Source organism: Tursiops truncatus, chromosome 3 (genome assembly GCF_011762595.2).
Source record: "Tursiops truncatus isolate mTurTru1 chromosome 3, mTurTru1.mat.Y, whole genome shotgun sequence".
Taxonomy (NCBI): domain Eukaryota; kingdom Metazoa; phylum Chordata; class Mammalia; order Artiodactyla; family Delphinidae; genus Tursiops; species Tursiops truncatus.
The window spans coordinates 24704584-24732029 of NC_047036.1; the positions used below are offsets into that span (position 1 = coordinate 24704584).

The following is a 27446-nucleotide window of genomic DNA, read 5'->3' on the forward strand; positions in this document are numbered from 1 at the left end:
TAAGCTGCATTTCTCCTAAATTTGGAATTCTCCCGAAGTGTTTGATTTGAAACTTATATGAACTCAAAGTTGTTTAATATTAAAACTGAAATAGCTTTGATAAATTCTCAGAGTGCTTTAGTATAACATTAAATAATTAACTGACTTTGTGTTAAAGAATGGGGTATATTTAATAACCAAAGAAAGTACTGAGCACTTCCCAATATAAAAACTTCAAAATTTGGTATACACATGAGAAATATCTATGGGAATTTGAATGATCAAATAGAGAAATCTAATTTACACTAACAGTACTTGAAGTATTTCCAGAAGAAGCTGGTAAAGAAATTTCTAGGACTCAATTTTTTTCTTTCCAAACAACTATGTCTCATCAACCAGAATGAAAAAACATCACACCTCTACTATGAAGCAAAAAGTAAAAACTTTCTGACTGTGGAATTTCAAGAACCATTTAATCAACAGAAAATGCTTTCCCATGCAATGTTAACTTTGCCAATTCAAATTACATTTTATCGTTACAGGCTTAATATAACAGAAAGATCCTTATTTATGATGATAGAAAGATAAGGTAGAAATAGAGTAATAGACCATTTTATTCCAGAATGAAAGTAAAATGAAACATTAATCTCTCCCTCACACACACACATACAGGCTCCCCATCATATAATTCACATAATATTAGGCTTAAATAAATATATGAAAAAAGATCATAAGTGTCCCCAAAGCATTTCATTAGCCACTGTGCATTGTGAGTTGCCAAAAGATAGATAAAGTATGGGATTTTGCCCACAGTCACTGGATTATGGAACTGTTATTCAAGGAACTAAAAGTACTACCATTTACTGAATATTTATAATATCCCAGGTACTACAGTAAACACTTCATATATCTCATATGATCCTCTAACAACTGTATCACTTTATAAGTAATGTCTTTTTATTATTTCATTTTACAGAAGTGGAATCAAGTCCAAAGTGATGGGCAGTTTGCCTAAGACAGACAACATAGAAAAAATCTGAACCCTGTCTCCCTGACTCCATTTCTTCTCTTTCCTACTGTGCTCTATTACCTCCAACAATATAACCTGAAACCTACATAAAAATAGTATATTAATCCCTGAAAGGAATGTTCACTGATATCTGTGATCATTTTCAAGCACAGAGAGAAATCTCATGAAGAACTTATGGACATTAGACCCTGCTCAGCACATATTGCAAGGTACTTACTAGGAATGCCTCTATGATCAGGTGGAAAAACTTGTTACCTATATAAGGAATCCTAAAGTAAAATGAAGGATTATATTAATAGCATTCAAATGTACACAGTTTTCCATGCAGCATAAGACTACTACTTACTTAGCTACTACTAAGTAAGCTACTACTTACCTTTGGATTTTTCATCCAACATCATCCAACATCTGTTTTACTAAGAATGAAACAACAGAGGGTAATACAGTGCTTGAAATACAATGCAGGTGCCTTTATTCCCAGATCTATATTTGGCAAACCAAATTGAAAATAAGGGAGGCAGGCAGAAAGAAAGGAAGGAAGAAAGAAAGGAGTGAGGGATTTAAGGAAGGAAGAAAAGAAATTCAAAGGGAAAATTTTATTTACCTATATTTAAAAATGGTAACAGTTTGTAAGTAAATAAACAAGCTAATCTTACACCTAAAGCAACTAGAAAAAGAAGAACAATAAAACTCAAAGTTAGTAGAAAGAAATCATAAAGATCAGAGCAGAAACACATGAAATTGAGACAAACAGTAGAAACAATCACTGAAACTGAAAGCTGATTCTTTGAAAAGATAAACAAAATTGATAAACCTTTAGCCAGACTCATCAAGAAAAAAAGGGAGAGGACTCAAATCAATAAAATTAGAAATGAAAAAGGAGAAGTTACAATTGACACCACAGAAATACAAAGGATCATAAGAGAATACTACAAGCAACTATAAGCCAACAAAATAGACAACCATGAAGAAATGGACAAATTCTTAGAAAGGTACAATCTCCCAAGTCTGAACCAGGAAGAAATAGAAAATATGAACAGACCAACCACAAGTACTGGAATTGAAACTGTGATTTAAAAATTTCCAACAAACAAAAGTCCAAGACCTGATGGCTTCACAGGCAAATTCTATCAAACATTTAGGGAAGAGTTAACACCTATCCTTCTGAAACTATTCCAAAAAATTGCAGAGCAAGGAACACTCCCAAACTCATTCTATGAGGCCACCATCACCCTGATACCAGAACCAGACAAAGATACCACAAAAAAAGGAAATTACAGGCCAATATCATTGATGAACATAGATGCAAAAATCCTCAACACAGTACTAGCAAACAGAATCTAACAGCACATTAAAAGGATCACGTACCATGAGCAAGTGGGATTTATCCCAGTGATGCAAGGATTTTTTTAATATTCACAAATCAATCAGTGTGATACACTACATTAACAATTTGAAGAATAAAAACCATATGATCATCTCAATAGATGCAGAAAAAACTTTTGACAAAATTCAACACCAATTTATGATAAAAGCTCTCCAGAAAGTGGGCATACAGGGAACCTACCTCCAGATAATAAAGGTCATATGTGACAAACCCATAGCTAATATCATACTCAATGGTGAAAAGCTGAAAGTATTTCCTCCAAGATCAGGAAGACAAGGATGTCCACTCTCATCACTATTATTCAACATAGTTTTGGAAGTCCTAGCCACAGCAATCAGAGAAGAAAAAGAAAGAAAAGGAATCCAGATTGGAAAAGAAGAGGTAAAACTGTCACTGTTTGCAGATGACATGATACTATACATAGAAAATCCTAAAGATGCTACCAGAAAACTACCAGAGCTCATCAATGAATTCAGTAAAGTTGTAGGATACAAAATTAATACAGAGAAATCTGTTACATTACTATACAATAACAATGAAAGATCAGAAATAGAAATTAAGGAAACAATCCCATTTACCATCACATTAAAAAGAATAAAATACCTAGAAACAAACCTACCTAAGGAGACAAAAGACCTGTACTCCGAAAACTATAAGATGCTGATGAAAGAAGTAGAAGATGACACAAACAGATGGAAAGATATCACATGTTCTTGGATTGGAAGAATCAGTATTGTCAAAATGATTATAGTACATAAGGCAATCTACAGATTCAGTGCAATGCCTCTCAAATTACTGAACGCATTTTTCACAGAATTAGAACAAAAAATTTTACAACTTGTATGAAAACACAGAAGACCTCAAATAGCCAAAGCAATCCGGAAAAAGAAAAATGGAGCTGGAGGAATCAGGCTCCCTGACTTCAGACTATACTACAAAGCTACAGTAATCAAAACATTATGGTACTGGCACAAAAATAGACATATAGATCAGTGGGAAAGGATAGAAAGCCCAGAAATAAACCCACACACCTATGGTCAATTAATCTACAAAAAAGGATGTAAGAATATACAATGGAGAAAAGACAGTCTCTTCAGTAAGTGGTGCTGGGAAAATTGGACTGCTATGTGTAAAAGAATGAAATTAGAACATTCTCTAACACCACACAAAAATAAACTAAAAATGGATTAAAGACCTAAATGTAAGACTGGATACTATAAAATTCTTAGAGGAAAACACAGGCAAAACACTCTTTGATATAAATCACAGAAATATCTTTTTGGATCAACCTCCTAGAGCACTAAAAATAAAATAAATAAATAAATAAACAAATGGGACCTAATTAAACTTAAAAGCTTTGGCACAGCAAAGGAAACCATGAACAAAATGAAAAGACAACCTGGAGGATAGGATAAGATATTTGCAAACAATGTGACTGACAAGGGATTAATCTCCAAAATATACAAACAGCTCACGCAGCTTAATATCAAAAAAAAATCTGATCAAAAAATGGATAAAAGATCTAAATAGACATTTCTCCAAAGAAGACATACAGATGGCCAAAAAGCAACATGAAAAGATGTTCAACATCGTTAATTATTAGAGAAATGCAAATCAAAAACTACAGTAAGTTATCACCTCACAATGGTCAGAATGGCTATCAACAAAATGTCTACAAACAATAAATGCTGGAAAGGATGTGAAGAAAAGCAAACCCTCCTACACTATTGGAGGATCCTTTAAAAACTAAAAATAGAGCTACTATATGATCCAACAATCCTACTCCTGGGCATGTATCCGGAGAAAATTATAATTTGAAAAGATACTTGCACCCCAATGTTCATTGTAGCACTATTTACAATAGCCAAGACATGGAAGCAACCTAAATGTCCATTGACAGAGCAATGGATAAAGATGTGGTACATATATACAATGGAATATTACTCAGCCAAAAGAATGAAATAATGCCATTTGCAGCAACATGGCTGGACCTAGAGATTATCATACTAAGTGAAGTAAGTCAGATAAAGACAAATATCATATGATATCACATATATGTGGAATCTTAAAAAAAGTGATACAAATTAACTTATTTACAAAACAGAAACAGACTCACAGACTTCAAAAACAAACTTATGGTTACCAAAGGGGAAACGTCGGGGGGGGGGGGGTGCGGGGGTAGGGATAAATTAGGAGTTTAGGATTAACATATACACACTACTATATATAAAATAGATAACCAACAAGGACCTCCAGTATAGCACAGGGAACTCTACTCAGTATTCTGTAATAACCTATATGGGAAAAGAATCTGAAAAAGAATGGATATATGTATATGTATAATATAACTGAATCACTTAGCTGCACACCTGAAACAAACACAACATTGTAAATCAACTATACCCCAATATAAAATAATATGACTGATGTCCTTATAAGAAGAGAAAGTTAGGACCCAGACATGCACAGAGGAAGACTATGTGAAGACAAAGTGAGAAGATAAGCCAAGAAGTGAGGCCTAAGAAGAAACCATCCCAGCCGTACCTTGATCTCAGACTTCTAGCCTCCAAAATTGTGAGAAAAATAAGCATCAGTTGTTTAAGACAAAGTCTGTGGGTACCTTATTATGGCAGTCTTAACAAACCAACCTAGGAAGCAAAAGGGAAACAACCCCTAATATACCCATAAGCTATTTGCAGATACAGTTTTCAAGACTCTGCCTTGCCAGTGACAACCCAGTTATTCTTCCATAGAATATTGATAAAAACAGTTCAAATAGAGAGATCAAGGCTGCCAAAGGACCTCTGTGTATCTTCATATCCTGACTTTTTGTACTACTTTTGCCCCTCATATTTTAGAAGGAGGGCTTGAAAAACAAGCACAGCATTCCCTGGGGCAAAAGGGGTGGGGGAGAAAAAAGAATTTAAATTACCTGCTAATGAGTAAAACTCCTTGGTGTATAAAGCTAAACTTTAAGTTACTAATTCAAAGATTTTCTGTTTAATGTATGATTTCAGAATACACTCCAATTTAGTGTTTAGGGCATTAGAAAAACTCAGAAGCACAGCTTGAATGCATTCTAATTATAAAATTAAAAGATGGGATACTGAACTACTTAGTATGCCACTTACATACTTTTAAACAATAATGAGTGTTTCAAAATAAGCAGCAGTCGTATAAAATCCAAATGTTTGATAGTTGGGTTATAGTAAATATGAGCAAAATGAGATTTTCTTATCTGAAAAGCAGTAGATAGAATGAGAGCATACCAAATATTTGTCTGCAAATGTCAACACTATAGTGAATCTCAGCAATCGTTTGAGGGATTCAAGACATATAGAAAATGACTCAGTAGTAAAACAAGTAGTTTATATTGGTAATTTTTTAAATGGAGAAAACACTTCTTGTAGGTAAACACTAACATTTTCTACCTTCTCCTACTGTGATATGGTGAAAGTCCTCCAATATTGGCACACAATTAAACTGTGGGCAACTTGATGATCTTGTCATGATGTAAGAAGGGCTGTCCATTTACCAGACAAAGATATGGTTGTCATAACTGTTCTGTGAGTTGTTCCTAGTCAGGAATATTTATATTACTAATAAATAAATAGAAAATTACATCTACTAAGTTGGAAAAGTATCTGTATTTTTCAGTTGGAAAACCTGTCAGTAAGATGTTTTCTTATGCTTTTGCCTTTCAACTATGTCCCTGAATCCAAGTAAAGTAGCATATTTAAGAATGCCATAAATGAAAGAAGGAAACAAATAGTCCAAGAAATAGGGAAGGATAGGAAGATATGAGAAACTGTGGACCCCTTCTACTGACTTCAAGAATTAATTAAAAATGTGATTAAGAGTATAAAGTGATTTTCAAAGTTTATTGTTTTGCTAAAAAAACCTCTAAATTTTATATTTTGGCTGAATGAATTTGGAATTATGAGACATCCCAAAAGAGTACTTCAAATAGTTTGATTGACAGTTAATTTTGACATCATAACATACTGTAAAAGTATTTTATTCTTTGCAAAACATGTTCTAGTATTTATGATTGTCTTCACAATATATTTATTGTACAATATTAGTTAATATTGTTTTATTCAAATACATGTGATTTTCATTTTATTTATCTTTCTCTTTTACAATTTGTAGTTCAAGATGAAATATTATAATTCAAAAAACTGACTCAATAAATAGCGTTAATGGCTTAGTGTCCCTCCTTTTAAGAATCCCAGTGAAATGACATGCCACTATGGACTGTGTTAAACTTCTCATCCATTTCCTGGACCAAGGTTTTTTAAAACACCTCCCAAGGCCTTGGTTCACCTCAAGCTAGAAAAACAGAAAATGGCCTTTGTTAAGATGAAAAAGTACAACACAAATTCTGTCATCATTAACAAAATAAAAGCAACATTAGCAATAAAAGTAGAGTTGACATGAACAATATAAATGCTTGATTTATTTATGTATATTGGTTCAAATTTGGTTGGACAGCTTTCCTTCACTCTCACCTCACTCCTCAAAGCCCCAGTGACAGACCAGAAGGACCTGAAGCTGTTTCCTCTTCTGACTCTTTGAAGAGAAAATCAGTTAAAATCTTATTGATGGAGAGCTTGAGTCAGGGTTGAGAGGACGAAGTGGGATCCCAGAGGGAGAGGAGTCATGTTAAAAATTTGAGAAGACTATTTTGAATTAAAGGAAGTATAAGGGGGCAGAGAGAGGGAAATCCTTGATGTCAAAGGTAGATAACACTGTAGGCTGATGAGAATTGATGTGTGCACTGAGGGAAAACTTTAAAAACAATAAAAAAATTTTGCACCGTCCTCTGGATTTCATGTGTATACTTGGTCATATTAAGTTGTGTCTTTCTCTTATGGAAATATACTGTACCTTGCTACATCGATTAGACCATGAGGAACACAGAAGAAGTACAAAAATAAAAGGAACTTTATAACAGAATTGAAAAATAAGAAGCAATGCCTGTAAGAAATAAGGATAGAGAATGATTTATGGAAGATGTAAAGCATATTGGAATAGGTAATACCCATCAGGGCCAAGAAACCTATGATCATGTACTAAGATAACAAGATTATAAGAAAATACTTTTCCATCAAAATCCACAAATAATTCTATAGTCAGAAGCAGAAACACCAGAGGCAAGAAGAGACTGTTTACCAGCTTAAAGCACAGAACAGCAGAGACTTCCATTCCTCTGCCCTACAGTTACCTGAGCAGAGCAGAGCTGAGACCAGAGCAGCAAAGCAGTAACTCTGGAAACAGTATGGCAACAGGAGAGGCATTAAATTACCACATCTAGAAGATACAATCATAATGGGATTGATTCCTATAATCAGAATTTTATTTACCACAAATACAAGAAGACACTATATTCCCCTTTGGGCTGAGGATTAACACATTAATTTTGTTTAAAATTAGTTTTAAAATATGTTAATTTTAAAATATGAACAACCAATTATCACCAAACACCTGAAGAAAATAAGCAACATTTAAGAGTGGCATCAAAGAAGAAGAATTATCCCTACTAGTTTTCTAAAGGATACATTTCAAAATTAAAATTAGAAAAATCAATATTGAAAGAAATATTGGAGAGTTAAAACATCAATTTCATTCTTTAGGAAGTATAGGTTGCTAGGAAAATGTAAATGTTCTAGCGAAAAGATAATTGCCAAAATGAAATTAAAGAAAACATTAATTGAAGATCATACTTAAAATGGCTGGGGGTAAAATTAGGGAATTGGAAGTCTTTAATACAAAAATTGAAAAGATGTCTTGCAAAGTTCATCCTACTTATGATATTTTTCCTATTTATCAGTCATGTGAGAAATACATGGCAAATTTACCAACTATTAAGTGCAGTCATGATTCCAAACTGGTTATGTATATTTTCACAACACATTGAGTAAGATTATACCACTATTTTACAGATGGAAATACAGAAGCTTAGAAACACTGATAATTATCTTTAAGTCATTCGGATAAGAGATGGGCCACCATCCTGCCTCTCAGAATCCTGAAGTATTTAGGGTTTTGGATACTCTAACCTGCATCAGGTATAAATTCTGGGGTCCTGGATGCAAATAACAGTTAGAAGTCCAAATAAGCATACCATACTGTATCAAAATTTTCAAGGAAGAGAATCCAAGTCTCTAAAACACATAAATGTAATACAGTAACAAACATTTTAGAATTAACTTTCTAACTGTTGGTTTAATAGCACCTTAATATCTACTATAGCTATATTTGCCAAAACTAGGAATCATAATAAACCATACAAATAAGACAGCAGCTATTCTCTTGCTAATGACTGTGTAACTTCTATTACTGTTGGTGGTAATTTTGAAGTCATACCTTCTCAGTGATAAAATCTTTGTTTTATAAGTTTGTAGGCAGTTCTTGACATGATTTTGGGTTTGACAATGGTAACCTTACTATTCTTTACTCTTCTTAAAAGTTACTTCCCTTTGTTGGTTTTGTGGCCAGAAGTTAAACTAGAGTGGCAGAAGAAATATGTTTTATATATGAAAATTTTCTTAAAAATATAATTTTTGTTCTAGTGTTATCTGAACATCTCACTGACTCTTTCACTATCCATTATTAAACAACAAAAATTTAGCTTTAGGGTATGTTTTTTTTCAAACAGAAAGGAGAGAATTAAAAAGTTAGGTTATAAATATTCAATATATTCCAACTACTAATGAATATGTTAAATTTTTTCAGAGATATTTAATCATTTTGAAATCGTTTAAAAAATAATGAAATTCCAAGCAGAAAAAAAATAATGTTTCCTTGTCTATCAAAATTGATTTTTTTTTGGAAATTTCAATTTTTTATTGAGGCACAGTTGATTTACAATATTATAATAGTTTCAGGTGTTCAGTAATTCAAAATTTGTATGAATTATACTCCATTTAAAGTTATATAAAATATTGGCTATATTCCCTGTATTGCACAATATATTCTTGTAGCTGATTTATTTTATACATTGTACTTTGCCTTGTCCCTTGCCACTCTCCTCTGGTAACCACTAGTTTGCTCTCAATATCTGTGAGTCTGTTTCTGTTTTGTTGTATTCATTTGTTTATTTTTTAGATTCCACATATAAGTGATAACATGACAGTATTTGTCTTTATCTGACTTATTTCACTAAGAATGATACCCTCCAGTTTCATCCATTCTGTTGAAAATGGCAAATTTCACTTTTTTATGGCTAAGTAGTATTCCATTTTCTATATATCTGTATATTTCACATCTTCTTTATTTGTTCATCTGTTGATGGGCATTTAGATTGCTTCCATTTCATGGCTGTTGTAAATAATGTTGCTATGAACATTGGGGTGCATGTATCTTTTCAAATTACTGTTTTCCTTTTTTTTGGATATATGCCCAGGGGTGGAATTGCTGGATCATATGATAGCTCTATTTTTAGTTTATTGAGAACCCTCCACCCTGTTCTCCACAGTGGCCACACCAATTAGCATTTCTACTAACAGTGCACAAGTGTTCCCTTTCCTCCACATCCTCACCAACATTTAATATTTGTGGTCTTTTTGATGATAGCCATTCTGACAGGTGTAAGGTGGTATCTCATTATGGTTTTGATTTTCAGATCATCATATTTTATCTGATGATTAGTGTTGTTGAGCATATTTTTATGTGCCTGTTGCCCATCTGTATGTATTCTTTGGAAATACGTCTATTCAGGTATCCTGCCCATTTTTTAATTGGTTTTTTTTTGATATTTAGTTGTATGAGCTATTTATATATTTTGGATATTAACCCCTTATTGGACATATCATTTGCAAATATTTCTCTCAGTCAGTAGGCTATCTTTTCATTTTGTCCATGGGTTTCTTTGCTGTGCAAAAGCTTTTAAGTTTAATTAGGTCCCATCTGTTTATTTTTGCTTTTGTTTCCTTTGCTTTAGGAGACAGATTTTAAAAAATATTGCTACAATTTATATCAAAGAGTATTCTGCCTATGTTTCCTTCTAGGAATTTTATGGTTTCTAGCCTTACATTTAGGTCTTTAATCCATTTTGAGTTTATTTTTGTATATGGTGTTAGAGAATGTTCTACTTTCATTCTTTTACATATAGCCATCCAGTTTTCCCAGCACCATTTATTGAAGTGACTGTCTTTTCCCCATTGTATACTCTCACCTCCTTTGTCATAGATTAATTGACCATAAGTGCATTGGTATATTTCTGGACTCTCTATTCTGTTCCATTGAACTATTTGTCTGTTTCTGTGCCAGTACCATGCTATTTTGATTACTGTATCTTTGTAGTATAGTTTGAAGTCAGGGAGCATGATACTTCCATCTCTGTTCTTCTTTTTCAAGATTGTTCTGGCTATTTGGGCTCTTTTGTGTTTCCATACAGATTTTGAAATGATTTATTCTAGTTCTGTGGAAAATGCCATTGGTATTTTTATAGGGATTGCATAGAATCTGTAGATTGCTTTGGGTAGTATGGTCATTTTAACAATATTAATTATTCTACCCCATGAACACGGTATATCTTTTCATCTGTTTGTGTCATCTTCAATTTCTTTCATCAGTTTCTTATAGTTTTCAGAGTACATGGTCTTTTACCTCCTGAGTTAGATTTATTCCTAGATATCTTATTCTTTTTTCATGAAATTAAAAATGGAATTGTTTCTTAACTTCTCTTTCTGATAGTTCTTTGTTAGTTTATAGAAATGCAACAGATTTCTGTATATTAATTTTGTATCCTGCAACTTTACTGAATTTACGGATGAACTCTAGTAATTTTTGGTCGTGTCTTTAGGATTTTCTATGTATAGTATCATGTTATCTGCAAACAGTGACAGCTTTACTTCTTCCTTTACAATTTGGATTTCTTTTATTTCTTTTCTTGTCTGATTGCTGTGGCTAGGACTTCCAATACTATGTTGAATAAAAGTGGCTACAGTGGGCATCATTGTCTTGTTCCTCATCTTAGAGCAAATGCTTTCAGCTTTTCACCATTGAGATTGATGTCAGGTGTGGGTTTATTATATGTGGGCTTTATTATGTTGAAGTATGTTCTCTCTATATCCATTTTGTGAAAGTTTTTATAATAACTGGATGTTGAATTTTGTCAAAAGCTTTTTCGGTATCTACTGAGATGATCATATGGTTTTTATTCTTCATTTTGTCAGTGTGGTGTATCACATTGATTGATCTGAGGATATTGAGGCATCCTTGTATCTCTGGGTTAAATTCCACTTGATCATGGTGTATGAACCTTTTAATATATTTTTGAATTTGGTTTGCTAATACATTTTGAGGATTTTTCTCTGTGTTCATCAGTGATATTGGCCTATGATGTGTGTGTGTGTGTGATATTTGGTTTTGGTATCAAAGTGACGCTAGCCTCCTAGAAAGAGTTCAGAAGTGTTCCTTCCTCTGCAAGTTTTTGGAGTAGTTTGAGAAAGATAGATGTTCACTTTTCTTTAAATGTTTGGTAGGATTCACCTATGAAGCCATCTGGTCCTGGACTTTTGTTTGTTGGGAGTTTTTCTTTTTTTTTTTTTTTTAATTACTGATTCCATTACTGCTGGTAACTGGCTGTTCATATTTTCTATTTCTTCCTGGTTCATTCTTGGAACAAAGTATGTTTCTAGGAATTTTTTCAGTTCTTCTAGGTTGATTTTTGATTAAAAAAATGTTTTTATCTTAAAAGCTTTTAGAAATAAGAGAACAAAACACCTATCCAAAAACAAGGAGAAGCTCTGGATTTTTGTCAAAGGAGTTGACTAAATCACAGTACCTGTATTATGGGAATAATTTACCTCTTCATTCTAAGTGTTATTGAGAGTACATAATTTTCCCACTTAAAAAGATGGAGATTGTACATTTGTTCAGGGAGGACTCGAGACTTTGAAGAGGGATGCATATGAAATTAATATTTTTGGAATACCTGTACAAGATAAGTGCTGGGCATTATATATTTTCAAATCACATAATATAACATCCTGAAAGACATGGATATATAATTCTTATTTTACATATAACAAACAAAAATACAGTGAAAAACTAAGAGAACCAGCTGGTTAGTGGCAGGGTTCAAGAGCTCCAAAACACATCCATCCCAACTCACTCATAAGCACAAGAGTCTTTGCACAATAACTAAATTCTATGCCAGAAATTTTATTTTGGAAAGAAAGAAACTACTGTGATGGCAAACTGCAGAACATTCCTGCTTTTTGTAGATTGGGTGAGTGAATCTCTCCTGTACAATCAGAATCTGTCAGTCATCTCTGCTTGAGGACAAGTTTAACAGGCCATAAATGCCAGAGCAGGATAAAGAGAATAAGTGGGAGAATTGCTCTTGGCAGTCTTAACAAGCTCTGATCAATTGATTTATGTAGAAAATCCAATTAGACCTGGCTGACCAGAGCTCCATTGACATCAGAATGAAGCCAGTTGTGAGAAGAGGCTGTTGTTAGTATCCCCCTTGGCCAAGTGAATTGATCAATATTTAAACCCCCTTTGGTTTAGATCCTATAATAAAGATACTAACATTACTTCTCCACACATATTAAAAGACAAGCCCATGAAAAAACACATAACAAAGACTTGGTTGGTAAAAATAATGATGTGATTTTGCATACATGTATAAGTTACAAGCTAATTTATACATGTATAAGTTACAAGCTATTATTTTTCTTAATCAAATTTTCTGAATAAATTTAAATGTTACATCCAATTCTGTGGAAAAGACTTAAAAACAGTGAAAGAGCATCTTCTTATCATCCTCATTTCTTGTTTTGTCAGCAGAATTCCAAAAAATTTCACAAATTATTTAAAATATTATTTAGCACACTGGTTAAAAACTAGATGTCCTCACAAACTTTAAATTGAACCTACTTAAGTTGATTTAACTTTTTTTACTGTTTTAGATATGCCATTTTTACATATATTCCTAATAAAACCCTGTCATAAATTCCAAATTTAATATATACTAAATGCACATATGAAAAAAGTGACTACAGACTCTTTTAATTTGATTCTGCTGTTCTTTGACCCATGAGCATTAGTGGTCACTGAGGTCCTGCCTCATGAAGAATGTCATTTGGCTCTGTCTTCCATACAGGCTCAAAACAAAATTAGGTTCATCCTAATTAAGCTTTTATACTACAAACTAAATTTAGTAATGTTCATATAGTGAACTTTTAGTGAGCTTGGTCAAACACAAACCTAACATTAACCGTATCTGGGTGTGTCCTCCCTATAGCATTAAAATTATATATTTCATAGCAGAAGCTAGTGAAACCACCAGAAGGTACATTTGCACAATTGGTATACAAGAGAGAAATAATACTTCAGGTTCTTGTCCTCAGATCAGTTCACTTTCCAGTATTCTACATTTGACACTATATTTTTTATTTGGCTCTGCCAGGCTTATATGTTCTTTAAATGTTTAAGAGAACAACAAAGCAGAGTTAATTCTGTCCTCATCTAGGAACAATTGTATTTTGTAGCATATAATCAGGTTTTTTTAGGTTTGCTTTTCTTGTTTAGATTTAAACTTGGTCATTCATTTGTTCACAGGGACCAGTATAGTGCTTGGCACAAGGTATATGTTTAAATTAATGAGCAATCTGTCTAAGAAAAATATGCTATTTACAGATGTGTATCTGTATATTTCAGCCCCAAAGAATGTAAACTACATTAAAAATAGAGCATGTGACATTTGAACTTTTTCTTTATAGCAGGCACATAGAACTTGACATAATAAGCTCTCAAATATTGTTAAAGGAACAATTAAATTAATAAAGGATATTCATTGTCTACAAAAGATCACAACTATTTTACAAAATTACATTGTGAGGAAAAATTACTTGGGCTCCTATAGAGCCATAGCAATCTATTATCCACACTTGAGCTTGAACATTTTCTTCTTCTCTAGGATCTCATTTATAAAACAGGTTTCAAATATAGTGAAATGTTATTCTAATGGTCCCCTTAAAATGTTTTGAAATCTAGGACCTTTTAATCCACTCAAGAATTCCATGAAGAATTCAAAGTTGTTCAGGAGTACTATTTGTACAGTGATAAAACGTACAAGTTGAGCTGTGCACATGAGCATGTGAGAACACTTTAGAAGAAGAAACTTCATGAACCTGGTGAACCTTTTTATCAGATCAATTCTATGAAGGCTTTTGCTATGTTGCAGCTAATAGGACTTTCACCAGGTGTCATTAAGAATTGCTGAAGACTAATGGAACCAAACAGGAAAAGCACTGCTCTCTTCACAAGTGGCTGAGACATGGCCCCTTCTTGAGAAAAGCGTAATTTAATTCATATTAATAGATGAAAAGTAAGAGTAAAGCCATAGACTCTAGGTTGTAGTCTACTCAAAAAAATGAGGGGAAAGCATTTTCCCCCAAAGGAACTTTATGAGTCATGATTTCTTTCCAAACTAGTATGAATAATTAAGTGCAAATGATGGATTATTCTCCTGTGGACTGTGAATAATAACTTCTGAGTGGCTTTCAGATTCCCAGGAAAACAGTCACTGGATCCTCAGCATACATCAAAACACAACCAAAGCTAAAGAAAAAAAAGGGGGGGAGGGGTGCAGAATGTAAAAAAGTAGAAAAAAAGGAATGCATTCCTAAGAATAGAGTGAAAAAAATAAAGAATGACAATGCACTCCAGATATTTGATTAAACTTTTCCCCCAGTATTTCTTCACATGAATTTTGTTGCTAACTAGTATATTTTATGGCATGGACCATATTTCTGAACATTATTCATGGCTGTAATATGAGACTTAGTAGAGAGTCTTTCTATAAAATTAATAAGTATTGCAAAAATTCCAAAATTCCTAAAATTTCTTATTTTACATGCTTGATCTCATCAAAAAAGTCATACCAATTTAATATTAGGTGTAACTAGAAAGGAAGAATTCTGGCAAAGGAAGCATTTTGTAAGAGTTTTGCTTTGTTTTGTTTTTATTGATACTTCCTGATATGCCCACTCTAGATACAAAAATTTTGTCTGCATTATAACCCCTGAATTAGCCAGCTACACTAAGTAAAACTAACAGTGTTCTTTTATTTTGACTCTGTTGAGACAAAGAACTAGTTAAGTATAACGATAAGTAAAATACTATATGTATAGTATGTATACATTCAATTTATTATATTGGTAAATTAACCTAATAACATACAGCTTTGGGAATCCACATAGAATTTGTTCTACATTTTCAGTGACCGACGGTAACGTGATTTTCAAAGGTTGTGTAATAGAAAAAGGTTTCTATAAGTGAAAAAGTCATGACATAGTAATTCACTTATGAAAGACACATTTTAAGATACTTTTTTTCCATTTATTAAAGCTGGTTTAGTCACAGTTAGACTGTGAAACCAAACATCTGAATTCAATGAAGTCATGTTAATAAAATCCATATAGCTTATATAAAATCAACTGGAAGCCCAGAAACTTTAGGGTCACATGAAGCAGCTTAAACAGTCCACCCTCTTTCCCAGCTTCGAGAATTTATGGTACCTTTCTGTCAATGTGTTCACACCCCAGCTGGACAGCTTGAGACATGAGCTGATGAATAAATAAGTGGCCTTTCTCTAGAGGAGGGCCAGACAACTGGCAGGGTCACTGTGCCTTTGACATCACACTCAAGAAGACTGCTCTTCTGTTCAAATCCCATCCATGTACCTTTGAGCCAACTAGTATATTAAGATCAACTATAGTGTATTTCATAACAGCCAGGAAAGATAATAATAAACAATAAACTAAATATAAAGTGTGCTTCTGTTAATAAATCAGAATTCCTACCTAATTCCTAAATCCTTAGATAGAAAAAAGAGTGTAATCTGCTCTGGTCTGAGATTTTTTTTTTAATTTAATTTAATTTATTTTTTATACAGCTGGTTCTTATTAGTTATCTGTTTTATACACATTAGTGTATACATGTCAATCCCAATCTCCCAATGCATCACACACACACACACACACACACACACACACACACACACACCCTGCCACTTTCCCCCCTTGGTGTCCATACGTTTGTTCTCTACGTGGATGGATCTAGAGACTGTCATACAGAGTGAAGTAACTCAGAAAGAGAAAAACAAATATCGAATATTAACGCATATATGTGGAACCTAGAAGATGGTACAGATGAATAGGTTTGCAAGGCAGAAATAGAGACACTTTTTTTTTTTAATGCTTTCAGCAATTGCTTAACTTTTCTGTGATTCTGGGTTCAAAGAAATAATTATCAATATTTCTTTAAACAAAAGCATTCAATCAAGATTCCTGTTTTAAATGCAGAATTTATCTAACTGTATTGCTGAAGAGTGAAGCTTCCTCTAATTTGCTCAGAAAAGAAAGTGACTTTTGCTTTAGGTATGTAACTGCAACTTCGTGACTGAGTCCATTCTTCGCTGATTATGTTTTTACCTTCATGCAAAAGTGAGAGGCAGGTTTTAAATTCCTTTTGTTTCAGGGGAATAATATAACCTCCAGGTAGGGACTTAGCTGAACTCAAATCTATACATGACCATAAATATGGCTATTAACTGTGTAACATTACGCATATAATTCCTGGTTGCTACAGCTTGGTACTTTACAATTTCTGTAGGATGGTGATCTTAGACTTTGGAGATTTTGAACCACTTAGAAAAATGAGGAGGCAGGGGGTCACATAAAGTTGCACCTTTTCTGAGTTAGTATATTATAAACAAAAATGAAAGTCATTTATTTATCACCAATAGGTCATAAAAGAAATATCAAAAAATTAGAAATTTCAGAATAATAACAATTTTTCAAATAATCAAGACTTAATTTTTAAGAAGCACTCTCTACATCAGCAACCTTGTTTCTCTAGCTTTTATGGGAACTTCATCATGGATTGGCACTTTTCCTGACAGTCAGGAATTTGGGTACCATGGTCTCGGTTTCTCATATAATCACGAATATTGAATACTTCATATATTACAGCCTTAAACATACACAGGCATTACCTGGCATCATTTATTAAATTTGAGTTTTGCATAGGAGATGTTTTTACATTCTATGTCATAACTGTAACTTTTGGAAAATTAAGCAAGCATTGTTTAATAATTTTTTTCTGTTGCTAAACATATGACTCTATCCTCTCATATTTTGGAATTGTGACTTTGCATAATATTATATTTAAGAGAATTAATATAAATTTAACAAAATTACTCAGAGTAACTGCTTTTAATGATTCATTAGATAAGTAAATCCAAGGAAGAAGTAATTCAAGATTGCAATTTATGGCAAGATCTAGAACTAAAATTATTGATTTAGTGAAACGCTTCATGAAGAAGACACATTGAGAAGACACATCCAAACCTTAACCTTTTTTATAGTCTAAGGCCAACCATTTCTATTATTTTCTTACAGATACTTTCAGTGTTCTTTTGCAGATATAAGCAACATGTATGTTACATACTTTGTATTTTGACCATTTTACCAAAACCAGAAATTACAGACTTTCTTGTATGCCTTGATTTGCCTTCAAGAAATATCTTGAAGATATTTCTATATATCAGTGCTACATAATAACTATTCTATCTCTTTTTCTTTTTTTAACATCTGTATTGGAGTATAATTGCTTTACAATGGTGTGTTATCTATCTCTTTTCAACGTTTAATAGAGTATAACAAACTTAGGTATGACCTTACATATTTCACGCAAATGAAGTCATCAATTTGATGTTACTGTTTGACAACATATATATATTGGACATGTGTTTAACAGTTAAATGTTCACGGGTTACTTCATTTACCTATCAGTCTAGGAGGGGTGTTTCAAATATACTATGGTAGGAAGAGTTTACTTGTTGTTTAAGGTGAAAAAGTAATTCTCATTATACAGTTACTCAGTATTCCCAGTAAACCCCTATTAAGTGTACACTGGAAGCATTGACGCAGGAGCTCTGTAGAGCTTGCCAGTAATAATGAGTAAACACAGACATATTATATTAAAATAAATGGAAATAACTAAGACAAACTAATAAGTTTAACTTTTAAAATCCTACATATCATTTTATTTAGACTAATGATTTCACATTTACTCAGAACATACACCCTATTTATAAAGTCTTTCCACATTTATACCACTGTTTCACATTAACAGTCCAGAAGACATAGATAGTAGATTCCTAGCTGGAATGATTATAGCTTATTGTTTGTGAGTTTAGGCTCTGCATCTGATATAGCTTAGTTGTATTCCAGGAAAGTCAAACAAGAGCTGTAGAACTTGGGGGAAAAATGTATCCCTTCTTAAGTCAGAAAGAAAAAGACAAATACAATATGATATCACTTGTATGTGGAATCTAAAATGTGACAGAAATGAACTTATCTACGAAACAGAAAGAGACACACAGACTTAAAGAACAGACTTGTGGTTGCCAAGGGCAGGGGGTTTTGAATATACCAGTGTGAGTTCTGTTAGACCCCTTGGGAAAGTAAACCATTTATCCAAGATCTCATGGCTTCAGTGTGCTATATTGTATCACAATTGCCTGTGAACCTTAATGGAGTTTCTTAAATGTGCACCAAAGGGCATATGACAAAGTACTTAGATGTGTATTGCACTATTTATTCAAAATTCTCTGTCCACAGATCCACTGTCAGTCACATATATCCAGGAAAAATATTGATGCATTTCTATTATTTTATATTTTGTATAACAAATTAATAATAATAATATTGCTATTCCTTACCATGTCCCTCCTTCATTTGATCCTTGCCATTATACAACCTTTGACTCTCACTTCAAACTCTCTTCCAAACTCCCTAGGTATAACTTCACCATCCATTTTAATTACAATATCCACTTAATTCATCTTCATTCTAACTTATGATCTTGACTTAATAAAATTACATTGTTTGCATATATTTTCATAAGACTTGCTTGATTAGATTTGTATTGTCATTACAGTCATTTTTTACAGGGAGAGGGAGCTGAAGTCTGGCAGAACTAGGTTAGAATCTCTTTCCCATTTACTAGTTGAGTGACCATAGGCAAGGTACTTCAGCTTATTGACAGTTGGAGTCCTCATCTGTAAAATGAGGCATTTTGTCTCATTCTAATCACTGTTGTAAATATTAAATAAGATGATGTATATTAAGATCCCTATACAGCTCGTGATCATAGAAGACCCTTGGTACATAGTAATTATTATCACTATTCATACAATTATTTTCTGAAGTGGTCACATTTTCAATTATTGGTGTGGGACTGATATATCTTGTTAGGCTAGAGAGCTCCTTTCAGAAATGACCCAACTAGAAAAGGTGAAGAGTGAGTGCAAAGGAAGCAAGCAGATGGGAATATTGGAAATTTATGTTGGACGTATTTTAGTATGTGCCATGTTGCTAGTAGCACTGAAAATTCAAATATATGCTCCCTATGAGAATTACTGTACAGAGCTTTTAAGATGTTTACTTCTTGTTAACTTTTGATAAGTGTCTGTTTATTTCTACTAAAATCAGAGATTTTACTCACAGAACAGAGAATGAAGCATCTTATTCATAGTATTTTTCCCTAGAATTAAGTGATTGGTATTGGGTCTACTCTGAATAATATTTGAAACAACAGAATTCCATCATTTGAACTACTACACTGGGTTCACGTTTCAGTGGAGATGGAGTTAGCCTGCTATAAGCTATTTCTCCCATTGATTACAACTAAAAACTCTAAATACATAAAGAAGCTACCTGAAGACTCTGAAAAATAAATAACAGCAGACAGATTGGGGTGGGAAGTCAAATCTTGAAGAATGATAAGCACCACCACACCTTTTCTGACCCTCTCTCCTTTATAGATCCTAGCTTTGACTTGAAAGTATTTGAATCCCAGAAATGTTTGCAGGCCCAGGCAGTAAAAACTCTGAAAGAAATAATCTCTTTCTATCCAGAAGTCTGGGGGAAAAGGCCTCTGTGAGACACTGAGTGCAATGTAGGGAGGAATTCCTAGTTTTCCTCATCTCTCTCTCCAAACACCACCCAAGAATGCCCAGTGTCAAAATCCCACTGATGTTGCATCAGGGATGGTCAAAGTGCATCTGTGCTGACACCTAAATTCTTTCTATCTGGCAAGAAAAGCTAGGTAATGGGATTCTGTGGTCTGAAGAGTAGGGAGGGAAATCTCTCTTATTTTTTCTCCTACTTTTCTCTTGCTGCTTCCCTCTGAGAGGGAAATCAGTTACAAATGAATGTCCACAATCATGTAAGAGGATAAAAATCCTGAGCTAAATCACTATTTCTGACCAAAGTCACCAGGAAAAGAGGCCTCTGTCAACTGGAGAGCCTGGAGAGGAAGGAGCAAGGAACTGAAAAGTGGGATACGCTGAATCTGCACCTGAGCGGACCCCAGTCTCCAGCTTACCCCTCAGCTGCACATGCACTGAACAGGTCACTAGTAACAAAGCAGAGGTTTTGAGCACCCAAATACAGTATAGCACCACTCAAGTCTGCCCAAAAAGAGCAATATGCTTGTGCATAAAAAAACCTTACTAAGAAGATTTAAGTCAAACAAAGTATGCCATGTGCCATTAACAGAATTAAACCAAAAGTCAGTTATTCAAAGACATCTAGAAAACTCCAAATATTTGGAAATTAAACAACATACCTCTAAATAATCTATGGATAAAAACGTAATCCTCAAGGAATATAAGAAAATATTTTTAACTAAAAGAACATAAAAATAAAATATATCAAAATTTGTGTGATTTAGGGTTAAAAGCGTGCTTAAATGTAAATGGATGCTAGTAAATTCCTACATTAGAAATGAAGAAAGTTCTCAAAGACATAACCCAAGATTTCACCTTTAGAAAACTAGTACAAAAAGAGTAACTCAATTCAAACTGAGCAGAAAGAAAAATATTAATGAAGGTAAGAGCAGAAATCAATCAAGGAAATTGAAAACAAAACAAAAAATATTGAGAAAAATTAATGGAACCAAAAACTGCTTAAGTAGCAAGCCATGGTTTTTGACATCACGGAATAGCAAAAACAAAAAAAAAATAGTAATTATACAAGTGAATAAAATGATTGCAAGAGACACGGAATAGAAGTGGTGGTGGAGTTACTCCTTTAAGTAGGGTGTTGAGAAAGAGTTCTTATTGGTTGTCACCACATTGGCCAAATCTCAACAGAGAGCGAGCTCATTAAAGAGAAAGAAGGTCAGTTGCATTGGGGATGAGGAGGAGAATGCAGCATATATAAAGTTTCTGAAGCAGGAGAGAGTGTGGTTTGTACAAGAATATCAGAATTAGAGATTATTGAGCAATAGGGATCTTGGTACAAGCCATGGAAATCATGCATTTACGTTTTTATTAAAAAATACCTATTGGGTGCTACTAATTGTTTTAGGTGTTAGGATTAGAGTAGTAATAAAAAGTTTCAAAGCGACTGCCCTCATTGAGCTCTCAAGTTTATGGGGAACACAATAAACAAATAATACTAAATACATATATTGTCCCATGGTTACAAGTGCTATGGAGAAAGTGAAGTAGATTAATGAGAGAGGGATTTGAGGGAGGAGTGAAGATTGCCCTTTTATGGTAAGTGGTAAAGGAAGGCCTTTTTGATGAGGTAAACTGTCAGCAGAGATCAGAGAGAAGAGGAGTTAGCCATAAAGAAAACTGGCTGAAAAAGATTCAACGCAGAGCAAACAGCAAGTGTAAATGTCTTGTGGTCTTCTCCAAAGAAGATATACAGATTGCCAACAAACATATGAAAGGACATGCTCAACATCACTAATCATTAGAGAAATGAAAATCAAAACTATAATGAGGTATCACCTCACACCAGTCAGAATGGCCATCATCAAAAAATCTACAAACAATAAATGCTGGAGAGGATGTGGAGAAAAGGGAACCCTCTTGCACTGTTGGTGGGAATGTAAATTGATAAGCCACTGTGGAGAACAGTATGGAGGTTCCTTATAAACTAAAAATAGAACTACCATATGACCCAGCAATCCCACTACTGGGCATATACCCTGAGAAAACCATAATTCAAAAAGAGTCATGCAGCACAATGTTCATTGCAGCTCTATTTACAATAGCCAGGACATGGAAGCAACCTAAGTGTCCATTGACAGATGAATGGATAAAGAAGATGTGGCACACATACACAATGGAATATTACTCAGCCATAAAAAGAAACGAAATTGAGTTATTTGTAGTGAGGTGGATGGACCTAGAGTCTGTCATACAGAGTGAAGTAAGTCAGAAAGAGAAAAGCAAATACCATATGCCAACACATATATATGGAATTAAAAAAAAAATGGTTCTGAAGATCCTAGGGGCAGGACAGGAAGATGCAGACATAGAGAATGGACTTGAGCACATGGGGAGGGGGAAGCGTAAGCTGGGATGAAGTGAGAGAGTGGCATGGACATATATACACTATCAAATGTAAAATAGATAGCTACTGGGAAGCAGCCGCATAGCACAGGGAGATCAGCTTGGTGCTTTGTGTCCACCTAGAGGAATGGGATAGGGAGTGTGGGAGGGAGACGCAAGAGGGAGGAGATATGGGGATATACTTATGCATATAGCTGATTCACTTTGTTATACAGCAGAAACTAACACACCATTGTAAAGCAAATATACTCCAATAAAGATGTTAAAAAAATGTCTTATATATACACTAATATGTATAAAATGGATAACTAATAAGAACCTGCTTTAACAAAAAATAAATAAAATAAAATTCAAAAAAAAATGTCTTGTGGTCGGAAGGCGGTTGGTGTATTTGGGGAGCAGTGAGGAGTTGAGCATGGCTGTAGGAGGATGAACCAGAGGGAGCGGAGGAAAACAGCCAGATCACAAAGGGCCAACCAAGTGGGCCATGCTGACTATGGCTTTTACTCTAACTGGGCAGGATTTCCAGCAGAGAAGTGATACAATCCGAGTTACATTTTAAATGGCTCTTTCTGGTTGCTATGTGGAGAACAGATAGGGGCGGCAGTGAGAAAAAGGGAATCACGCTGGAGTGGGCTCAATGGGAAATGGAAGGAGAAGAATGGAGACAGCTGGTTTCAACAACTCTTACGATCATTTTACTGTTAAGGGGAAAGGAGAAACGGGACAGCAGCTAGAAAGGCATATGTTTTGAAGGGAAGCTGTTATTATTATTTTCAGATGTATAATATGTCAGCAAATGTGTGTGTTTAGAGAAAGGATCCATAGATCTGGAAATACTGATGATGCAGAATATGAGGAGGAGTACTACTGTAGTTCAGAATCCAGTTGTTGTCAGAAGTGGAGGTGTTGGCTGGAAATACAGGCCTGGCGGGTATTTGCTTGGTTACATAAGGGAACATAGATGTAGCTGGCTTGTCTGATCTGGTGTAAGGAATGTGTGGAATGTCTTTTCTGATTGCTTCTATGTCTGTGTTTTTCCTTATGGAATTGGAAATAAGTTCATCTGCTGAGATTAAAGTGCATGGAAGAGATTTTGGAAAACCAAGGTAAGAGGAAATAATGTAAAAATTGTTTAGAAAAGTTAGGAAATTTGTTAAAGAAATATAGTACATATGTGTTTGCAGATATAAAACAGAGGCTTTGACATCAATATTCCTGGTTATATCCTGACTCTACCCTTAGTAAGTGTCTGGCCCTGGGCTAACTACTTAAGATTTCTACATCTAAGTTTCTCAGTTTCTTAATGTATAACATGGAGAGAAAAATAGTACCTATATCACAAGGTATTCTGAGGATTACAGGAACTACCCTCCTTCCCCCTACACACAATTTTAGAATAGTTCCTGACATATACGATGTGCTCAATAGATAAGTTTTTATTGTAATAATGCTTACTAGTTCTATAATGCTTTTCCCCTCTATGTTCTAAAGCATTTCCAAATTCACTATTTGTTTTGATTTGAACTCCTGGATAAATGGAGATAAAATTAGTCAGCGCTCTCCAGAGACCCAGGGAAGAGCTGATGTTGCAGTCTCAAGTCTGAAGGCAGCCTGGAGGCAGAATTCCTTCTTCTTCAGGGGATCTCAGTCTTTTCTTTCAAGACCTTCAATTGATTGGATGAGGCCCACCCATATTCTAGAAATAATCTTATTTATGCACAGTCTACTGATTAAAATGTTAGTAAAATCTAAAGAACACTTTTATCGTAACATCTAGACCGGTGTTTGACCAAAAACTGGGTGCCATGGCTTAGCCAAGTTGACACATGAAATTAATCATTATAAAAAAGAAGGCTAGAATCTAGGTCTTCCAGTTCTTATTTTGCTCTTTTCCCTAATACAGAGCATTTAGAATGCAGATTTGGGCTTTCTTATCATTTCACAGAAATATTTCTAGCAAATTTTCACTTCAACAAAATTTTAATAAAACTATCAGAGAAGGTCAGTATAGTTGGAAGGATGTGGAAATTCAAACAAATGACACACAAAAAATCTATTAACAAGGAACTGTTATTTTACACCATGTAATCCCCACCTCAAACTTTAAAATTTTGGTATTAGTAGCTCCATATTGTGGATACTAAGAGAGGTTATGATATATGCTCTAGAGCACACATGGCAAGTGTGGGATTCAAAGGCAGAAATCTGTGATTTCAGAGTCTGAGCTCTTTCAATTTTAAAATGTTTTGTCTCCTGGAGGAACTGCTAAATAAGATGCAGGTTTTAGTTCAGGCTTGTCTGCTGGTTGACTGTACTACTGTGGTATGTTCCTTAACTGATACAACTACCAGTTTCCTTCTCTATAAACGATAATTTGCCCATTATACCTGGTAGGACTTTTTGAGGTTCAGATGAGAAAAATTATGGCAAAGATTTTTTAAACTTTAAAACAATCTTCATATATGAGTTTTTAACTATTATCATGGGAAGGAAGATTAGCACTTCCCCTGGTGTACATTGTTCCAATGCGTTATTTTTAAAATGAAGCTACCTCACTATTTCTGATCTTGGAAACCCACATAATTTTAAAAATAGAGGGCCCCAGGGCTTTGCAATTTACACTGATTATTGTTACCTCTATTATATTGGAAAAAAAAGCAAAAATTAATTCGAGTTAAGGTTAGAAATGTTGACTACTTGATAAGAATTCAACTTTGCTTTCTATGAATGGCAACATTGCATTCAATCTCAAAGAAAAATACTAACAAAATACATTTTAATTTTGAAAGGCAGATCTTGTCAGCTGGATGCTTTTACTCTGCTGACACACAACTGCCACAAAATACCTGAAGCAGAATTGGACTTACATGATTAATAGATACATCTTACAATCATTTCTACAGGATGGGGTTACAGGGCCCCAGTCATTTGGGATTTATTTAACCTTAGTTCTGTGACAGGCAAGCAAGAGCTGGAGTTATAGAGCTGCTAAAATTATGACAGAATTCTACAACTTACTTGAAGAGATTTCTTTTTTTAAAGTAACTTTCTTTTCCCCCGAATACAATAAATATCTCAGAGACTGTTCTTTATATTTGACTCCAATAATGAAATCCATAAAATGCTAAATTAATAAAGTCATTCAGCAGTAGAAATTACAAGAACATTCTATTATTTGGGTTAATGATACTTACTGTGGTCAAAACTTTTTGTCTATGTGAAGAAAATTAATTATTAAATATAATAATCTTCTTATTCTAATTATATTCCTTAAAATATAATTTAATCATTTTGATATAGTATTTCCAGTGCTGTGAAAATGAAAAGTTGGTAATAGGTATTGGAATCTCATGCTTTTTTTCATTACTATATTTTGCCTACAAAAATTGTATTTCATTTTCTCTGTTATACATTAAACAGATTAAACCGTATTCAGTTTACACACACACACACACACACACACACACACACACACACACACATTTTAATACAGAATGAAAAGACTACAGTGTGATTTAAATTGGTCCGTCTGAGTAAACTCGAACAATATAACAAATTTGGGCTTCTTTTAAACTGTAACTTAACAAAAAACTGAATTTATCCTTGGTCATTTGGTCATCACTCCTCAAGGAAAAAAAATCCCGTAAGAATGTGGGTGACGTTCTACTCTTACAAAAATTATTTTCTTTTTTTAAAAAATTTCTTCTATTGTCCTCTCTACACAGAGTATTTTATATACTTTTAAGCTATGTTTTGTGTTTCATTTAGCTGTTTTTGTTTTTGTTATTGTTTTGTGTGTAGTATAGATGAGATTGTAGTTTTTTTTTTTTTTTTTGGTCTGTTTTGGGTAAAGATGAAAATAATGGGTCCTATCTGATCTTCTCCACTAACTCCTACCTTACAGAATACATGCATCTCTGCAGTTCCTTTAGGGTTACGTTACTAGGTATTTTATGTTAGCACTTATGTTCACCTGGTTTCATGTCTTGAGATGGTTGGTGAGTCCTGTTCTCTATGACTTCATTTTTTCACATTGGTTCTGAGGTCTAGTTTCTTGATTTGATCTGTTTTCCCTCCTTCTGCAGGCCAGTGTCTCATTTTATATATATATATATTATATATGTATAACTAACATAATATATATTATATATTAATATATATTAAATCTACTATATAATATATATATTACATATATATATATGTAACTTTAATGGCAGTATCTTCTCCTTATCCATGGTAAGGAGAACTATAATGACTCTCCCAGCTCAAGCACAGAGAGGATTTACAGGCATTTACAGGGGCTACTGGTAGAACACATTCACATCTTTGTCATGCTAACACTCTTGAATTTTCATGACATGATTTTTCTAACTTTATAAATGGTTCAGTAATCAACCTAAAAGTAATCTCTGATTACTTGGTTCCTATTTTCAGAAGCAAACAGTCAAGTATGGAATTAATAAGCATAAATATAAATAATAGGAAATTCAGTGAAATATATCTAGTGATTGATTCATTTATAATTTTTATAACACAAATGGATTACTTTTAATAGAGAATGAATTTAGGGGCAAAGAGTGATAGATATGCGTGCTAGCAAAATAAGTAAAGTATTATTCTATCAATGAGTAAAATGGTTGAACAGAAAA

The 27446-nt window shown here is 33.7% G+C and overlaps 1 long non-coding RNA gene across 1 annotated transcript in view; it reads left to right on the top strand.

Moving 5' to 3' along the window:
- Nucleotides 1-23817: 23817 nt before the first annotated feature.
- Nucleotides 23818-27446, top strand: part of LOC141278176 (uncharacterized) — a 54167-nt gene continuing 50538 nt past the window's right edge. The window contains exon 1 of the long non-coding RNA XR_012330517.1: nucleotides 23818-23903. This is a non-coding gene — a long non-coding RNA (uncharacterized lncRNA). The remainder of the gene's footprint in view (nucleotides 23904-27446) is intronic.